This window comes from Pinus tabuliformis, chromosome 1_2 (assembly GCF_031772625.1).
Source record: "Pinus tabuliformis cultivar Carrire ecotype Pingquan chromosome 1_2, CPIR1, whole genome shotgun sequence".
Taxonomy (NCBI): Eukaryota; Viridiplantae; Streptophyta; class Pinopsida; order Pinales; family Pinaceae; genus Pinus; species Pinus tabuliformis.
This window is the reverse complement of record NC_142298.1, coordinates 109,276,410-109,289,137: the sequence shown is the minus strand read 5'-3', so window position 1 is coordinate 109,289,137 and position 12,728 is coordinate 109,276,410. Positions and strand designations below refer to the sequence as shown.

The 12,728-nt window shown below is 36.3% G+C and overlaps 1 non-coding gene across 1 annotated transcript; it reads right to left on the bottom strand.

The window, feature by feature from the left end:
• Positions 1 to 12,407: 12,407 nt before the first annotated feature.
• Positions 12,408 to 12,480, bottom strand: TRNAK-UUU (transfer RNA lysine (anticodon UUU)). The gene has a single exon. It is a non-coding gene; the product is annotated as a tRNA-Lys (tRNA).
• Positions 12,481 to 12,728: the final 248 nt, after the last annotated feature.

The window sequence follows — 12,728 nt, the reverse complement described above, 5'->3', positions numbered from 1 at the left end:
TTAGCATTAGAGGGGTTGTCATCCCACCTCTGTGTTAGGCTTTAGCATGTATCATTGAATATGTATGCAGGTTTCTGTTGTTTTAATGCCAAAGAGCTATCATCTTGTCTGTGCATTAGAAAATAGATTTACAGACCTTTTAACTGGTTTCAGCCGGCCATCAAAGGGTCCTGTGCATTTGCTGGTGTGGTTAGTCTTCTCCATTATCACCCTATCCTCAAACTGTGAGTAATTGGTGGTTAAAAGCCTTGTAGTCTGGGGGTGTTCACCCATGTCTGGGGTCAAGCACAGTAGAAGTGGTTATATGGCTTGAATATGCAGCATTTCTTTCATTCATCCACCATTTATCCAACTTTTTGTTGAGTTTGTAATGTTCTCGAGCATCTATGATATACAACCTAGGAGAGTTTCTTAGGGTGATAACAAACCCCAAAAATTCGTTTTCACCCATTATATTCCATAAACCCGCAGTAAATCATGGGTTAATTACGCTTAACCATAATTAATCCCATGGGCCCCGCTAAATCCCACCCCATCTCCCGCCGTGCATCTCCGCCACGCGATGACCATTGGATCATCCACCCCCATATCCAATAGCCCTCACCCATATTGCGCCCGCTCAATGCCCGACCTTTACCAGCCCAAGAGCACGTGATATGGGCAGTTTTTCTTGAGCCCATTTTGCTACGTGTCGGCCTCTCCCATACATCATGTTCCCTTGTCAAAATACCGCCCGACCATCATAAGCTATGCGATGCCCTCCAATACCGCCTACTCGCCATAAAGCAAAACCCCACTGTTCATATAATTTCCCCGCCAATTCTAACCGCTCCCGATTAAAAGCCCTCATACCCCATTTTTGCCTTTTTCGCCTGTTTGCACTGTTGAAGCCTCCGAAGCACACCAGTGCCCTCAGAGCTCCTACGACCAGTTACCAACCATCGAATACCTTCTGAAAAGCCACCACAACACACCTGAAAGCTGCAGAAGCCTCTGCAAACCTCCATTTAAAACTAGTTTGCAGCCCTGACCATAAATTCCAGGTATTTAAGCAGAAAACTAGAACGCCCCTCTCATTTAAAAACGTACACTAAATTCATGAAATAATTGAATGAATTTAATTGAATTCCCTTTAAATTGAGACTATTCCCCCTCCTAAAATACCAAAACCCCTACCTGCAAACTGCTGATACCCTAATCCTGTTACAGAATTGTCAAAACTTCACTTCCAATAGCCATATAGCCCAAATTTCCACAATTTATTATAGAAATGGCTACCCAGACCTCTCTAGATGTTAGACCAGTGACAACCCCTCATTTAGACATTGACCACCTGGCCCTAGTAGACAAAGACTTCCAAATCAAAGATACAACCACCCCATGCCACCTTCTGAGAATCCATTGCTAGGCTAAAGATAGGTTCCTAAACCATGCTGATGATATAAACCTTTGGGAATCTAATCTCCCCAAGTATACATTCCCAGAAGTCCACCCATTCCTAGACATAATACATTTCTGCCAAGCCTGTTATGTTCCAAGCCATAGGGCTATTGAGGCACCAAACCATGAGATACTATTTACTATTACTGCTGAATCCATCAACCAGATGTTGCAAATCCAACCTAGTCCTAATTTGACTCCATTGTCCATTGGACACCTGTTGGACTTGTACATCACACTAGGCCTAGACAAGATCAAACAAATATTTCAGAATTTCATCATTGAGGAGTGCCATACTCCTAAAGACATTCCACCCTATGTAGCCACTATTTTTTCAGAGACTGGCAGGAGAATAATTACCATGATTTCATGCATCCTAGGATGGACATCAGACGAGTTTGTGGATGAGGTCATCATGGCCTTCTTGTCCATTTTCACTCCAGGCAAGCCTCCTGCCATTTTGTATGATTATGCCCAGTTCATTGCAGACAGAATGCATGAACAGATCACTAGACTGCCCACTGAAAGAGTGTTCAAATACTCTTCAGTGTTGTTTCATATGTTCATCTATTACCAGACAGATAAATTCCCTTTGAAGATCCAGAAATTGGACACCAAGGGAAAGGAAAGATCAGTCATCTTCTGGACACCCTTGGTCCACAAGTTTTCCACCTCATACAAAGACTTCATAGACTCTTTTGTACACCCAGTTATGAACATGCTGACTTCTAAGACTCAACCTAGAATCAACCCAAAAATTAAAAGAGTACTGCAATTAGCCAAGAATAGCAAAGTGGGAGACTGGTACCTCTACCAGAATCACACTGAAATCAAGATCTATGGCTGTGAGCTAGCCCCCTACAAATTGCCAAAATACCTCCCCATGAGGATATTTTCCCTTGAATACTTCAGGCAAATGATAGGTGCAGATGAGGTCAACTTCCTAGCTACTAGGAAGAAGACATAGTTTAAGATGAAAAACCAAATGGGCCCTTTCATCTGCAACACCAGAGAGGCTAGACCTGAGGCTGATAAGATGCTCCAAGAATTGAAATTCAAGAATAGTTTCATCTGGCATTATGACCCTCATGGGGTTATAAACAAGCTCAGAAAAAAGGTCAAGCTGGGACCTTACATCCACTACCCAAGACCTGACATTGAATAGTATGTTAATCAGTCAGAATGGGTAGAGAATACATTGATTGACATGAACAACAAAGTGGTGGATGTGGAGAACACCATGATTGATTTAGAGAAACAATTTGACCAGAGCTCTTTCCTGCAGGTTCTAGAGTTGGGAGAGCCAATGAATATCCCTCCTGTCATTCAGACCCCTCTCAATGAGGAGAAGAATCCCAAAAGAAACAGGGAGGAAGCATCAAGTTCTACCATGGAGACCACTGATGAGCAATTCAAGCTAAATAAAAGGCCCAAATTGAATCCTGTGTTTGAACAGGAGGAAAAAATTGCATCAGAAGACATCATTGACACTGAGGCAATGGGGCAGAGTAGTAAACAGACAACAGAGATAGCTGCATCAGCAGAAACACAACAGCCATCTACTTCAAACACACAGATCATACAGAGATAGAAGAGTGTGGAGGTGTCTTCCTTTGTTAGGCCAGCTGACAAGGAAACAGATATCAAAGAAAGATTTAAGGAAATTAAAATGAGGAATGAAAAGCTGAAGGCAGACACATATGCCAAGTACCTGAAGATGACACCACCAAACCAGAACAGATTGATGTCAACCTTTGACATCAAAGAAGGAAAAATGCAAGTGTCATTCCTACAACCCACTGTACAGCAGCCCAAAACCTTAGCAGACTACAAGAAGACCAATTTTGAGGTCTTGGCCAGGGATGTTCATCCCATAGATCAGATCGAATTTCATAAACAGGTTGGAGAAATGATCTACTCCACCCTCACAGCAAAGGCCATGGCAACATTCAAACTGAAATATTCATTGGACAATGTAACAGCCCAGTACAAACTGGAAAATGCCTCCTCTAGCGCCAAAGACACCAGGATAAAGTCCTTGGAGGACCTGGTTATTGAAATGGGCCATGACCCAAAGGACATCAAGGTTGTTGAACAATTAATTAAGAAGAAGAATGAGGATATTGCAGCCCTCAAGAAACAGCTCAAGCTGCCTCAGTTACAACACCCATAAACAAAGGAAGTCCTGGAAAGCCAGACAAATCATAAAGAGATGATGGACTTGGTGCTGCAACTCAATGACTAGTTGAAGGAGATGGAAAAGGAACTAGAAAGCTTGATTCAACTCAAACAAGCTAGCATTGATAGTACTCCTCCAACTGTCATTCCAACAGTGACCACAGTTGTACCTTCCACTCTGGCAGCAACATTAGCTCCCACTAGTCCAATGGCCACTGCATTTCCAACATCAACTTCGACTACATCAACAACAACATCAACAACAATAGGTACCACAGGTGAAGAAGCGAACAGGTTGGTCAAAGCAATGGAAGAAATGTCCATTCAGACTAATGAAATGAACAAACTCAAGGAGAAAGTCAGCAACCTTGAGACAGATTACAAACTTGCCCAGATTATGCATAAGGAAGAACAACAAAAGGCTGCAAGGATGAATGAGAGGATAAAAGGCCTGGAGAAAGAACTGACCTTGACTGAGCCAATAGGAAAGGCTAAAGAGAAACTATGGGCCAATATCATTGACTCTATCAATGATATTTGGCCATCTATCCAGGTCATTTTTTAGCAGATTGATTTGATTAAGCAGGCAACAGAAGCCATTGAAAGGGTGAAAACAGAACTTGGAGATATGCCAGAGGAAGCAGCAAGAATCATCCACTTCCTCAACTCCAAGAATAAATATGAACTGCAAGAGCTTGAGATACCTGATAGGACAGGTACCATTTTAGAAGTCAGGAGAGTCCTCACCAAGAGGAACTTAATGTTGAATTTAGAAGATAAGTGTTAGAACATGCAGCTAGCCGTTGACAGGTTCATGGCTAAATTTGAGCTGTTGAAAGAAAAGGGATTACCTAATCCCTTAGTTATAAATGACAAGTTGATGACACAAGCAGATTACAACAAGAAGATCAGGGAAGTGGCCAAAGAACAAGTGATGACTGCATCTATGAAAGGCATGCCAACAGGCAAAGTCTTGTACCAAACATTTGAAAACTTGTTTTACCTCCAGCATGAGGTAAAACACTTGTTTATTAACAAGCCCACTTTTGTCAAATATACAGAGACAGATGAGATATACAGAAAAATGGTCAATATCCAATTACCAGATGAAGAAAGATGGGAAAAACTGAATGATTTACTGTAGTAAAAGCACAATAAATTATAAATGTGCAGTAAAAAGTGAAACAACAGGGTAAAAGGATATTGACAGGTCAGCAGGGTTAAAGTGTATCAGATGAAAGAGTATCAGGTGAAAGGTTAGAGTAAAACAGAGCATCCAACGTGAAAGCCAAACAGCCTAGCAACATAAAGGGCTAAAAATCAAAGTCTACAACCAACAAAACCAAAATAAAAGGGACAACATGAAACAGTTCAATAGCTGTCTCTATCTTCTTGCAAGAAGATATTTCTTTTTTCCTAGATTAGTTCTGAATATAGTTTTAGATATTTTGTAATTCCTTTTGTATAAATACTTCAAAATTCGAAGTATTAGGGTGGATTATTTTACATTTGTAGAGTTATTGTGATCTTGAACCTAAGGGTGATTGTACCATTTTCAAGTCAACAGATTGAAGCAAGTAATAAAAGCATTTCGCTACAGGATTCATGAGATGAGCCATTTGCAGTGAAGTACTTTCTTTGTGTGATTGTGTTACATTTCTTAAGTGTTTTCATAATCTTAAATGTGTTCTAAAATCTAAATGAATTAACTGGAATATCACTCAAAATTTGTTTAATTACACTCTGTTTTGCACAGTTATTTATTTAAATGTTTTCTTTTGATACCCGGATTTGAGAACCCTTAATTTCCCTTCCATCCTGGTTGACTTCTTTCATTCTTTCCAAAATCCGGCCTGGGGAACCCTTAATTTCTCCCTGGATCCGATTTGAAGCCATTCACCATTTAGCCTCTGATATCTACAATAACTCATCTATCTTGCCCTATAGACATTGTTTTTAGAACAAAATCCAGTCTTGTTTGTCATACATCCAACTCCATAGCCCAATGGTATAAGCCAAACCTCTGTCCATCTAAGTAAAGTGATCCCACCACCAAATTTCCAAAACAAAACCCAAGTGCAAGCAATAACTAACCTAAAATCATCTTAACTAAAACAAAGTTAAATTATAAAGAGAGAGCTCTCTCTGAGCATCAGGAAGGCTAGGTCCTGATCTCCAAAAGTGGATTGTGGTTACCTTTGGTTTTTCTTTCTTCATACTTCAAAAGAAATATCAGAGTGATAACACTTACAATAGCGAAAAAATAATATAACAATAACATGATATTAGAATTAGGCATTTAACTTTTAACATTAAACAACTTGTAGTGCCAATAATAAACGAGGATAAAGAAGAGAAAAACATACAATAAAATTACTAGTCATTCAGAAGTGGCACTAAGGCTAGGGTAATAACATAAGAAAAGTTGTAATGGTAATTGATCGTGCATAAAATAACTCAAACACAATCCAAAAAATGTAAGTTATATGATAGATGCAAATCTTTTGGTTCAATGAATGCTATGTAAATTAGGGAAATAGATATTTTTCCTTTTCCAAACGATTGAAAGAAACCTTGCACTTTCTCAATTGTCACTCAAGCATCCAAGTATTATAAACTTCATCTAAATTAAATGAGACATCTATTCTAACATCAATAATGAATAGAAAAATGCAAGAGCACTTGAAAGTGCAAAGTAAGCTATGATAAAAAGAAATATGATTTTAAACCTAGTTAAGAGGGTAAACAAGAGCACACAAAGACTCAAAAGATAATGTCTGGGTTTGTAGAGAAATGAGGGCATCCAAGAATGCAATACCTCAATGTTACAACATGGAAACACATCCAAACCCAAAGAAGGTATGGTCTAACAAGCAAACTTGAGCTTTCTTTGAGGATGCTCAACCAAATTGAGAAACAAGTACTAATCAACAAACCAAATCAAGTTATGGACATGTGAGATCCTATTCAGATCACCTATCACGATCAATTACCATTACAACTCTGCATGAATCCTGATCATAAACCACTACAAGATGAGAGGCAATATTCTGAGCTTCAACCTGGGAGGAATGGGATGCTTGGCTTCAACTTTTATGTCTCTTACATATTATTTCAATTGGCCTTTATATCAAAAGGAGATAAAGCATGTGTGAATGGAAAGATAAGAAGTGTACAACAATTAATGTAATGTAGGGGGTTTGAGGTACACAGTTGGGATACCCATGTATGAAACTTGAACAAGGCCATGTACGAGCTTCAATAAGCACTGCATGCTTGGTACTTCCATAAAGGAGTACTTAATGAAATTAAGCTTCACCAAAACTACTATAGATCATAACCTTTACTATATGTTTGATAAATATGACAGTGTTTCATACTCAAATCATCAAAACTTCTGTGAACGCATCTGGTCAGGACATTAATTGATAGAAATCTGATGTGGTTTTTCTCAATATGGAATTAGGCCTGATAAGAAGGATCCTATGACCTAGGTCCCAAATATCTTGGGATCCTATCTTGGATCCCCTTTGGCTGACTCATAGGGCACATATAAGAATTGGAGAGGTATTCTTAGTAAATTAAAAGGGAAACTAGAATCTTGGTCCTTGGACAAACAAATGATTATCCCTTTCTGGAAGAATCCTTCTAATAAACATTGTTATCAGATAGGACAGATACATTCCCAAAAGGAGCCACCATTTGGAATAACATTACTGAAAACAAGAATCTAATGAACAGGTATGTTTTTTGGGACAGGTCATCAACCTCTTATGTGCATCCCATATCTAGAAAGAGTTAGACTAGCAATGGAAGGGATGGATTGGAAATATGTAACAATCTATTAGATCCTCTCCAGAGTTTACACTCCCACAAGTAATAGAAACTAAATCTGAAATCACCTCTTAGTTTAATTGAGTTGGTTATATAGTGGTTAAGATAACTTTGAATTGGTCATTAATGGTTTTATGATAAGAGCTAGGCAGATCTTGACTCTCTAACTAGGTTTTTTTTTTTTTAATGTTGGGACAATGAGAGCCAAGAAGGGCATCATCAGTTACAAAAATGTAGTGCCTACTGTATTTCTGAAAAGGGACCATGTTTCCGATTTGATCAGATTTAGTTTGTACCCTGTACAGAGTTTGGGGAGCTGAGCTTCAAATTCTGAAAATACTGGAGTTGCATATATCTATTTCAACTATGCTGATTAGATAATAAGACCTGAAGATTTAGAGGAGTTGCATATATGAATCTTCAACTCTGCATAGCTGATAATGAAACCTGAAGCTTTAGATGGAAAAACAGTGCCCTATCTTCCGAATCAATATTTTCTTAATCAATGCAGCCATGGAGATATGGAGAGTCTAAAGTCAGTTATAACACCATTGAAGCCCCATGTCTCGCTTGCTGCAAACACACCAATTCATACTAGTAGCACTTCCTTTCGTTCCCAAGAGCATGGAATCTCTCCGGGACATGCCCGGATTACGATATTTTCAGATCGTTGTGACATTGATGGATTCCCTGTCAATACCATCAAAAGTAAAGACAAAGATGAGGCTGATCCAATCATTATACAGTCAGACGAGATCATTCATGGTTGCTTTGTAAGGCACTGTAATAATTGCACAGATGGGAATATTTGGGCCTCTTCAACTTCATGGGAGAGCAGTGTTGCATTATCCGATTTAGACATACGAAAGGGGAAGAAAAGAAGCTTCATTCGAAAAGAATGGCCGAGGATTAAAGACACTCCTAAGGTGAAATCAAGGGCATATTCAATTTTTTGTGTCTCTATATATCATTTCACTATTCATAGTCTACATTTTACTGCTCATAATCCACAACATGATTTTAGCATATTCATATCTCATTTCATATTTTATATGTGAAGGGTCAAAAGAAACGCCGATGCTATTCTAAAAGAAGAGTCAACTACTATGCATAAACAACAGATTCTCGAGATAGTGCTAAGGAAATTGAGGCATAACCTCTCAATGATTTTATCCACGTGAGAGCTACAAGGGGTCAGGTCAGAGATAGTCACAAACCTGCAATCGCAGTGCCAGTCTCTGAATTAAATATAGATTTTTTAAAGACATTCTAGAAAACCAGTTCCAAGAAGACCAGTGAATTGCAGACTCTTTTGATACTTACAGTGTTGCTGGAGCTGAAGCCTACCGAATTGCCCGAATTGCAGAGTGAGTGGAGCCTGCCGAGTTCTGAATACATCCGGTGAAAGGTCGGAATGGTGAAATGGGAAAGGAATGTCAGAGCGAGTGTGAAATGGGGAATGTCAGAGTGAGTGGGCGTGCGAAGGAATTGGATTTGAATTCTCTAGTTAATGCAGGGGAGGAGGGGGTGATGGGACGAGGGGTTGGTGGGTAGGGGAGGGTTGTAGAGGGTGTGGGCAGGGGAGGAGAGTGGCGGCAGGGATGGAATTTGACGGGTGAATTGGCTGTTTAAAATTTTAAAATACTGTCAAATTTTTTTTGTTGAAGTTGTGAAAATTGGTCGGAAAGGTGTTAAAAGTCGTAAATTTAACAGATGGGTTTATTTTGAAATTCCAACTTTAAGGTGAAGTCGGAAATTTCTAAATGCGCCCTGACATGCGCCCGATATAACACTAACACGCTGCTATTTTTTCCTCTAGTCATCACCGCATAGCGTGTTATATCAGACCCATGTCAAAACGCATTTACTTTTCAATAAAGGTAAAAATAGGAGTTTCCGCAAAGGAAAAGTCCGACAACGTAACGTTCGATGGGGCCCTCGTGTGACAGGAGGAGGAAGAGTGTGGGGGCGAGGTCGCCGACGCTGGAGCTGTCACCTCAACTCCATTCCTTCCCTACAATAGCCCATTCCTTTATTTAATGGAACCGTGAATGGAATATACATGTAAATTCGATTCCCTACCCTTCGCTCCTCCCACCCCTCAGTTGGCGTCTTAGGTGGAGGCCCCCGACAATTCATATCCGCCGTCGATCTCTTCCATTGATCGTGTCAATAGGTTCGAGGGCCCATTCCGATCGTACTTACGCCATGTTTGGGCTGTGGATTAATGAGAGTAAATCGTGGCCCCACATCTACAAGTAAGATATAACCATCCCAGAGAGGTTTGGAGGTGTCTGGTCCCGTGGGAGAAAGCGCAAAACCACAGGCTAACTGGGGTAGGGGATGAAGTATAGTCGTGCATCGAAGGACTGGGTTCTGAGGTATAGGCACGAGACCCAAGGCTACCTAGAGACCCAACACACATTGTATGTGAGTATTATCAGGGTTAGAGTAGAGATCGAGTCCAACTACAATAAATGCTTGGAACAGTATGGCTGTCTGTATCATATTCTTATTATACCTCCAAAAGAAAAGGCAATTATGTTGCATTCCATACATAATCTTTTCACTAATTTTAGGGTAAGGATGATAACTTTTTGAATAACTATAATGTTTTAGAAAGGAGAGTTTTCAATAATTATGGTTGATTTTGATAATAATAGTATAATTGGTTGAACAATAATTATGATTGATTTTTATAATGATAGTATAATTGGTTGAACTATATAAGATACTTTTTGATATATATCATATTTTGTTTTTCAATAGGAATAATAACACAATTTACATGGAACTAGTATTTGCTACCCCATCTCACCTCTCATTAAAAAATCACTCTGGCCACACCTTTGCAACTTTTCTTGTGCCATTCTTTTTTGGTTTGGACATAATTTATTCACTATCTAGTTAATTGGGTTTGTCATTGACAAGTCATGAATCATCTAACAACTAACATAATCTAAATTTTACCAATAAAGTTTTAGGAATCTATCTATTTTTTAGATTTTGTTATTAAAAAATGTCACTAAATTGCAAAGAGGTATGTTAAACTTTCCAAATTTTTGAACTTAAGATTAAGGTTGGAAGAATAACACATCTTTGGAAGATGCAAGTGAAGTGTCTCTACTTATTTAATGAACTTTGTCAAGATTATTACATTTATCTTTTAGCACAAAGAAGCATGATTAGTTCATTTATTTTTTATTAGAAAAAGCATGATTAGTTCAAATAAATTTCTGGATACTTAGTGAGAGCCATTATCTATGGAAATTGTGTTTCATAATATGGTGAAAATTAGATTATCCAATATCCAAATATTTATAATAATAAAGGAATAGTATACAATTTTTTAAAATAGTAAAGGTTATACATCAACTCTCACAAGGTAGATCTATAATATTTAAATATCCACAATAGATATATCTTATATAATAATAAATATTTTGAAATCTTTTTCATTTATATTGCACCAAAATAATGGGTTGTTTCAAGATTGTTTGTTGTATTGTTTTTGCTTCGAAAAAAATGGAAAATTTTCCACTATTTTGAAGAGTTTTTTGGAAATTGGATTATAGTTGTCAAGTTTCATAATTTTAGATGTTTTAGGGATTTTTAATGATGTTGAATCTATTTTCATCATAAAAACAATTTAAATAATCCCATAATCAAATTTCTTAGTTTTTTTTAAACTAAATTCACATAAAATATTTTTTATTTAAAACAAATAAATATTATTACATATACCATTAAAAAAATTTAAATATGTTTAATAAGCCTTCCTTCTTAAATTATTTCATCAAAATAAATTTTATTCTAAACAAATAATTCTCACAAAAAAATAAATTCTTTTATTTTAAATAAATAAATGTCACATATACAATGGCTTCTTGTTTTTCACTTTATTATTGACGTGAAAAAATATTATGTTACAATGGTAAAAACATATGGAAAATATTTTAAACAAATAATAGTAACATATACAATGGTAAAAAGAAGTATGATCCGCTCAAATTTATTTCTCATATTGAATGAGAGCCATTATCTATGGAAATTGAGTTTCATAATATGGTAAAATGATAAACTATCAAATATCTAAATATTTATTATATTAAAAATTAGTATATAATATTTTAAAATAGTAAAGATTATATATCAATTTTTGCTAAAAATTTATAGTAATTAAATATTTATAATAGATAAATTTTATTAGATAATAGTAAATGTTTTTAAAATTTTTTCATTTATATTATATTGAATAAATGGGTTGTTCCAAAACCGTTTGTGGTATTATTTTTGTTTCCAGAAAAATGGAAAATTTGGTATGATTTTGAAGAATTTTTTAGAAATTTTGATCAAATTTTAGAATTTTGGATGTTTTAGGATTTTTAATAGTATTAAATCTATTTCCATTATAAAAATAAATAATTCAAATATTCTCATCATCAAATTTTTTGAGAAAAAAAAATCACCCAAATAACTTTTTTGTATTTGAAACAAATAATTTTCCCATATACAACCAATTCAGAGGAAAAATATTATAAATAGCTTTCTTTATTTCTTTATTTGAAACAAATAATTGTCGCGTATACAACCAAAAACGAGGTAAATTTTCAGACGAAAAATATTATAAATAGCTTTTTTATTTGAAACAAATAATTGTCACATATACAACCAAAATATTCTCATCATCATATTTTTTATAAAAAAATTCACCCAAATAACTTTTTTGTATTTGAAACAAATAATTTTCCCATATACAACTAATTCAGACGAAAAATATTATAAATAGCTTTTCTCATTTGAAACAAATAATTGTGACGTATACAACCAAAAAGGAGATAAATTTTCAGACGACAGATATTATAAATGGCTTTCTTCATTTGAAAAAAATAATTGTCACATATACAACCAAAAGCGAGATAAATGAAAATGTAAGGGTGACTTTAATTACTCAACGCCGTCTGTGGGAATCGAACCCACGACCACGTGGTTAAAAGCCACGCGCTCTACCAGCTGAGCTAAGACGGCATATAAATTTTTCATTTTTTATATTCTATAGTTTAATCTTAAAATTTACTCAGTTTCCAAATAATACCAAATTGTCGATGCTGATTATGGTAATATATCCATAATTATTATACAAAAATAGCATCCTTAATTTTTTTTAAAACACGTTGCAATCAAGCCAAATTTGAATGTTTGATACAAAAGTTCCATAATATTTCGAGGGGTATTTATGGAAATGGAATTATGGCTTCAAATAAATCTATATAAGC